Source organism: Oncorhynchus clarkii, chromosome 17 (assembly GCF_045791955.1).
Source record: "Oncorhynchus clarkii lewisi isolate Uvic-CL-2024 chromosome 17, UVic_Ocla_1.0, whole genome shotgun sequence".
Lineage (NCBI taxonomy): Eukaryota > Metazoa > Chordata > Actinopteri > Salmoniformes > Salmonidae > Oncorhynchus > Oncorhynchus clarkii.
The window spans coordinates 63590141-63596834 of NC_092163.1; the positions used below are offsets into that span (position 1 = coordinate 63590141).

Below are 6694 nucleotides of genomic sequence, written 5' to 3' on the forward strand. Positions count from 1 at the left end.
CTCGACAAAAAAACACAGAAATAAAATATAAATCATGCCTTACCTTTTGAAGAGCTTCTTTTGTTGGCCCTCCTATATGTCCCATAAACATCACAAATGATCCTTTTGTTCAATTAATTCCGTCTATATATATCCAAAGTGACGTTTGTTCTGAGCTTTGGTACTTCTTCATTACACAAAGGAAAAACCTCAACCAATTTATACAAACTGATGACATCCAGTGGAAGCGGTAGGAACTGGAAAGTCGATTAGAATTCTGGATTCCCCATGAAAACATATTAAAAAGACAGACTTAAAAAAAAAAAATCTGAATGGTTTGTCCTCGGGGTTTCGCCTGCTAAATAAGTTCTGTTATACTCACAGACATGATTCAAACAGTTTTAGAAACGTCCGAGTGTTTTCTATCCAATACTAATAATAATATGCATATATTAGGATCTGGGACAGAGTACGAGGCAGTTCAGTTTGGGCACATTATTTATCCAAAAGTGAAAATGCTGCCCTCTTCCCCACACAGGATAAGAACAAGTTAATTTTGTTCAATGACAGCATAGGAACAGTGGGTTAACTGCCTTGTTCTGGGGCAGAAGGACAGATTTGTACCTTGTCAGCTTAGGGACTTCATCTTGCAACCTTTTGGTTACAAGTCCAACACTCTAACCACTAGGCTACCTGCTGCCCCTGCAAGCATAAAGGTTTGCAGTATAAAGGACTTTTTTTTATCATTGATTAACAGTCAATATAAACAAAAACATACAGTATATGCCCACATGAAAAAATACTATAGTGTTTTTGCAGGCTGTAGTATACTGTAGTATTTACTGTAGTGTTTTGCAGACATTACTGAAGTATTTACTATAGTGTTTTGGTTTCATTATCTTTGACATAGAAATGCAGGCTTTCTCCTTGAGAAAACCTACTGGAGAAATACAAAAAAAAAACATTTTCTGTAACCTGTTGGGAACACAATATATAGTCTATACTTGGAATGTAGGTTTTAACTTATGGGTGGCACAAAATTGGATATGGCTGAGGGGAATGGGCAGGGTATCTGCAAATTAACAACTGTAGTATTTACTATAGTAAAAAAAAGTGTAGTGTTTTTGCGGACTTTACTGTAGTATTTACTGTAGTGTTTTTGCGGACTTTACTGTAGTATTTACTGTAGTGTTTTTGCGGACTTTACTGTAGTATTTACTACAGTGTTTTTTTTTGCGGATAATATTGTAGTATTTATTATAGTATTCTAGCGTATACTAAAAAATTCTATAGTAGGCACTACATGATTGAGGGATACTATAGTGTGTACTATACAGTAGTATTCTACAGTATACTACCGTTTACTACAGAATTATATAGTAAGTACTTTCGTATTCTGTAATAAACTGTAGTATTTTGTCATGTGGGTGATGTGTTTTTCATGGTTGCTAAGGGATGCAAATGTCACCAGAATTCAAGAACGACCCATTTACAACAATACACTGTAACATGAAAATTAAATTCCAATTTATCTCCGATTTATCACTGAATCAATCAGCAAGGGAGGGTGCTATGGAAATTGGTCTATTGCTTCCGCTCACTCCCCATAAAGGTAATGGTATTATCCCAAGATTCTCTTGCTCGACTGGAACATCCTGTCTTTTTCGCTCTGTAAATGCTTATGAACAAAAAAGCGTAATTTGTGAGATGAAATTATTTTTGTTTTCGTGGTTACTGGCCATATGTTTGACGGAATATCGATTCAAGAGCATTAGAAATAAAAAAGGAAAATATTTGGTTCCAGATTAATAAATTAATCTGATGAAGTTGAACATCTGAAGCTCTGTTCTGTAAATCCAACCATGCATCCATATTCTCCTGCTTACTGTCATTGCTCTTACTGATTCAATTAAAAGTGTCGGACGATTGACACACATGTAAATTCCTCTGGCTGTCTTAGTTAGCAAGCAGAAAATTCAGCAATTGTCTCAGAAGGCTTAATATTCTACCTCGTGGGCCAACATTGCTGTCATTTACTGTCAGAATAAAGCACTCTGTCCTAGAATTAGTGTGTGCATGTGTGCTCGTGTGTGAGTGAGTGAGTGTGTGTGAATGTGAATGAGTGAAGCTGCTGAAATAGGGTTTTACTGTTTGTAGGTTTTCCCACGCTCTGGACCTCTCAGCTTGATAAATACATACATGCATTGTTAAGAGAATAGATGTTTCCATTCTCCATGTACCCAACAATAATATTAACACACCATTGTCTCTTTGGCTCCTCCTGCTGTCTGTGCACATTGAAGGTTATTAACTGCATTTAAAGTGTATTATACAGGGGACTTTCCCTGATTCATTTACTTTCTGTCAATAATTCACAATAACATAAACATTTGAGAATGTTGATGTTACACTAATTGACATAAACCAGTTTCACCTGTATCAAGCACACGATAGTTCAATAATCTCTGTTTGTGACAGAGACAGGAGGAGAGAAAGTTGAGAAGCAGGAAGGAATTTTGTGACAGCAACATCTCTCTTATAAGGATGTGGAGATATGAACTCTGGTTGACTCTGACATTCCCTGGATCAATAGTAATTCAGTGGAGCCGGAGGGAAGAGAGGTAATTATCTGGAGGTTCTCAGGTATAATTGAACAGATGTGTGTTAAACTAGCGGTAGGCTGGTTCAGCATCGAAATGCCAATGGTAATGTTTTAAACGCACTCTGAAACAGTTTAGCAGAGGAGAGACTGGTGAAAGATTCTCATTCCTCCACAGTCTGTTGTGAAATACAACTTGGTGGAAGCAACACGATATACACTGGTGTCTTTCCCTAGAGATTTAAATCAGATAATTAGACTTTTGACCTTTCAATGCTCTAACCACTAGGCTACCTGCTGCCCCTATAAAATTTTGAATTCAGTTAAAATGTTGATGACGATAGTATATACATTTATCAAGTTTTTCACATAAAAAATTTAATAATCAAAAAAATGATAGGTACAGTAGATGCAAAAATGTAATTTCAGCTTTTGGTGCCTGACCTTAAGTTGACTTATACATTTGCACAACTTAAGGTCAGGCACCAAAGGCTGAAATGACATTTTTGCATCTACTGTACCTATCAATTTTTTGATTGTTCAATTTTTTATGTAAAAAACTTGATAAATGAATATACTATCGTCATCAACATTTAAACTGAATTCAATATTTTATAGGGGCAGCAGGTAGCCTAGTTGTTAGAGCATTGGACTAGTAACCGAAAGGTTGCAAGATCGAATCCCTGAGCTGACCAGGTAAAAATCTGTCGTTCTACCCCTGAACAAGACAGGTAACCCACTGTTCCTAGGCTCTCATTGAAAGTAATAATTTGTTCTTAACTGACTTGCCTAGTTAAATAAAGGTGAAATATGTATGTTTTTAAAAACACTTTAAAATTGTTTATATTTATTAACTTCAAAGAGGAAGGGGAGGACGATCTGAAATAGTGAAACAAATATATGTCACCAAATAAGTGATTAAAACACTGTTTTGCAATAAAGGTCTACAGCAGCCTCAACAGCACTCTCCGTCCTCTGAGTGCATTGACTTCAATACAAAATCTAGGAGGCTCAGGGTTCTCATCTCCTTCCATTGACTTAAACAGTAATTATTACTATGTCTGGAGGACGTCCTCTAACCTATCAAAGCTCTTGCAGCATGAACTGACATGTTGTGCACCCAATCAAAGGATCAGAGAATTTATCTAGTACTGAAAGCATAAGCTACTGCAGTGCATAAAATGTAAAAAGTAAAAAGTAGTTGACTCAAAGAGAAAGAAAGACAAATTAATTTCTTAAAAATGTATGAGAAGCAGCAGAGAGAGAGAAACCTATCTATATTTTGTTGTATTTCTTTCACTTCCACTTACTTTGCTAGCAAATACAGCTAGATAATTTAGCCTACTCAAACAGAGAGGAATGCTATGTATGTTAGATAGCTGGATAAGGCTATCCAGCACTGGAACTATGTTAGTTATAGTAGCTATGTTGACTATGATATTAGCTAATAATTATTTGGGCTCCCGAGTGGCACAGCGGTCTAAGGCTTGCACTAAGGTAATCTCTCAGTGCAAGAGGTGTCACTATAGTACCTGGTTTGAATCCAGGATATATCACATCCAGCTGTGATTGGGTGGTGCACAATTGGCCCAGCGTCGTCGGGTTTGGCTGGAGCAGGCCGTCATTGTAAATAAGAATTTGTTCTTAACTGACTTGCCTAGTTAAATAATAGTAATATGGGGACATTGACAATGATGTAGTGGTATGAAGGTTTGGCTTTTTTTTTGCTTGGTCACAGACACCTGCAGTGATGTGCACTAAAGTCCACAGGTGAAGGGAAAAGATGAGCGGAGGAGAGTGCCTAGATGCGAGAAGGAATTATACAACGAGCAAAGTAATGATGCTGTTTGTATGTGGCTGCTATTTAAAGTGAACTGTGTGTGCAGGTGATTATTCCAACGATTCTGTTGAAAAACTGAAAAACCTTTCTTAAAACGGAAGCAAACAGAACTAAACGGTAATACAACTACCTGAATTTGCCCAATGGATACTTTAGTTTGCAAATGTTTGAACTAATGATTACATAGTAGATCCGATAGATGCAGGCAAGAGTGTGCAAGGTGGTATTGAATGTGTTGCTGTACGTCACCTTGATTACTCCAATTTGTCTCTCGACCTGTGCACCTACAATACGTTATGAACTTTAATTCGTAGGCTAGGTTGTAGGTACCTCAATTCGAGTATCATGTAGTAGCCTAAACCTATCTGTCACACCCTGACCTTAGAGAGACATTTTATTTCTCTATTTGGTTAGGTCAGGGTGTAGATTGGGTGGTCATTCTATGTTTTCTATTTCTTTGTTTTTGGCCAAGTGTGGTTCCCAATCAGAGGCAGCTGTCTATCGTTGTCTCTGATTGGGAATCATACTTAGGCAGCCTTTTTCCCACCTAATGTTGTGGGTAATTATTTATTTTCTGTGTGTGTTTGTGTGCGGCACGGTCGGTTTCTGTTTTTTTGTGACGGTTTCACTTTATTAAAATGTATTTATTTCATGCACGCTGCGCCTTGGCTCATCTATGACAGGGAGTTTGAAGACAATGAACGTCACACTATCGGTGTTACATTGAGCTGGGTGAATGGAATATGAATGACAGTCATCCAATATGATGTAATAGAAATAAGGCTCATAAAAAAAATTGTCCTCCATCATCTTAAATGGCACCGACCATCACTGGTCTAAATAGACATTTGTTGTTTGGTAGTCTAAATTCAGTCTACTTGTCTTTAACTGCCATTCTCAAAAGTCAGACTCTTCCCACACACCAACTCAATTTTGTCAGCTTGAGAAGCATCTGCAATCACAAAATTGTGTGTGGTTATCCTTAGATTTATTCTCCAGACTTGGCCAGAGGGAATTGTTGATATGATGTACATTTGTTATTCTATATAGATAGCATAGTCTTTGGAAAAATGAAATGAAAATATTTAGTGTCCAGAAAAATTGTTAAAAGTTGATATTGATATTACTAAGGGAAACAAAATTACCCTATGAGTGTGTGGCGCCTGGCCTTAATAAGAGTTTGGTTGAGTCTAATTTAGAGGCTATTCTGAATTTAAATAACACAATCTTGTTATACATTATCCATATATTGAGTGTTCTCAGTCTGTACCATGTGGCCTCTGAACCTGTCGCTTCTCTCATCTGTGTGGGCCCCTAAAGCCATAATCTGCTCCTGGTGATAAGGAGATTGCATGGCCTGGTGTGGTGAGTGGCATCTCCCTCCATCACCCCCCTAATTTCCTTCCTTTAAAGAGGACACATCAGGATGCACTGGCCCCGGGCATATGCTGTACCGCCACTCTAACTATATCTCCACCACATTCTCCCTCTCTCCCTCCATTCCATTCATTGAGGACTGATGCTCATGAGATCTGCCAGTCTGCAGGGCCTTTCTCAATTGGATTTGCTCAACTCCTGCATTCCCTCTCATCTGTCCTCTCTGGCCTCTTTTTGAAAAAGGTCAAAGGTAATCGAGGAGTGGCGGTGAGGAAGGGAAAGTGGACGAAAATGTTCTGGTATGAAATTACACTGTCCTTCTCCAATCGTGCATCATCAGGCAAAGTAAGTTTACGGGGTGGAATCCCAAAATAATCGTATAAGGTGATACAAATACATTTAGCTCATTGTGCAAGAGATTTTTATAGATGAAGGATCAGTAGCATAGCGCACCGCTAGCGGGACAACTTCCGGTGAAACTGGAATTAATAAATGAATAATCATAAAAATTATGGATATTAACTCTTTATCCTACCCCCTCCTTTTTCGAACATTCTGTTAAAAATCGCGCAACTTTTCAGCGTCCTGCTACTCATGCCAGGAATATAGTATATGCATATGATTAGTATGTGTGGATAGAAAACACTCTGAAGTTTCTAAAACTGGCTAAATCACGGCTGTGACTATAACAGAGTGTGTGTTTCATCGAAAAGCGCGAGAAAAACTGGTCACTGAAATCTGAAAAAAGTATCCATGCGCCCCTTTCATGGATTATTTAAAGGAAACCAAATTTAATATGGAGACGGATGCAATTCCTACAGCTTCCACACGATGTCGCCAAAAACGTCATTTTCATTGACAAAAATCCATTGAGACATTACGAATAGATCCTTGATTCC

At 37.9% G+C, this 6694-nt stretch overlaps 1 non-coding gene across 1 annotated transcript; it reads right to left on the reverse strand.

The window, feature by feature from the left end:
- Nucleotides 1-893: 893 nt before the first annotated feature.
- LOC139371723 (U7 small nuclear RNA) lies at nt 894-946 on the reverse strand. Its single transcript, XR_011627403.1, has one exon. It is a non-coding gene; the product is annotated as a U7 small nuclear RNA (small nuclear RNA).
- Nucleotides 947-6694: the final 5748 nt, after the last annotated feature.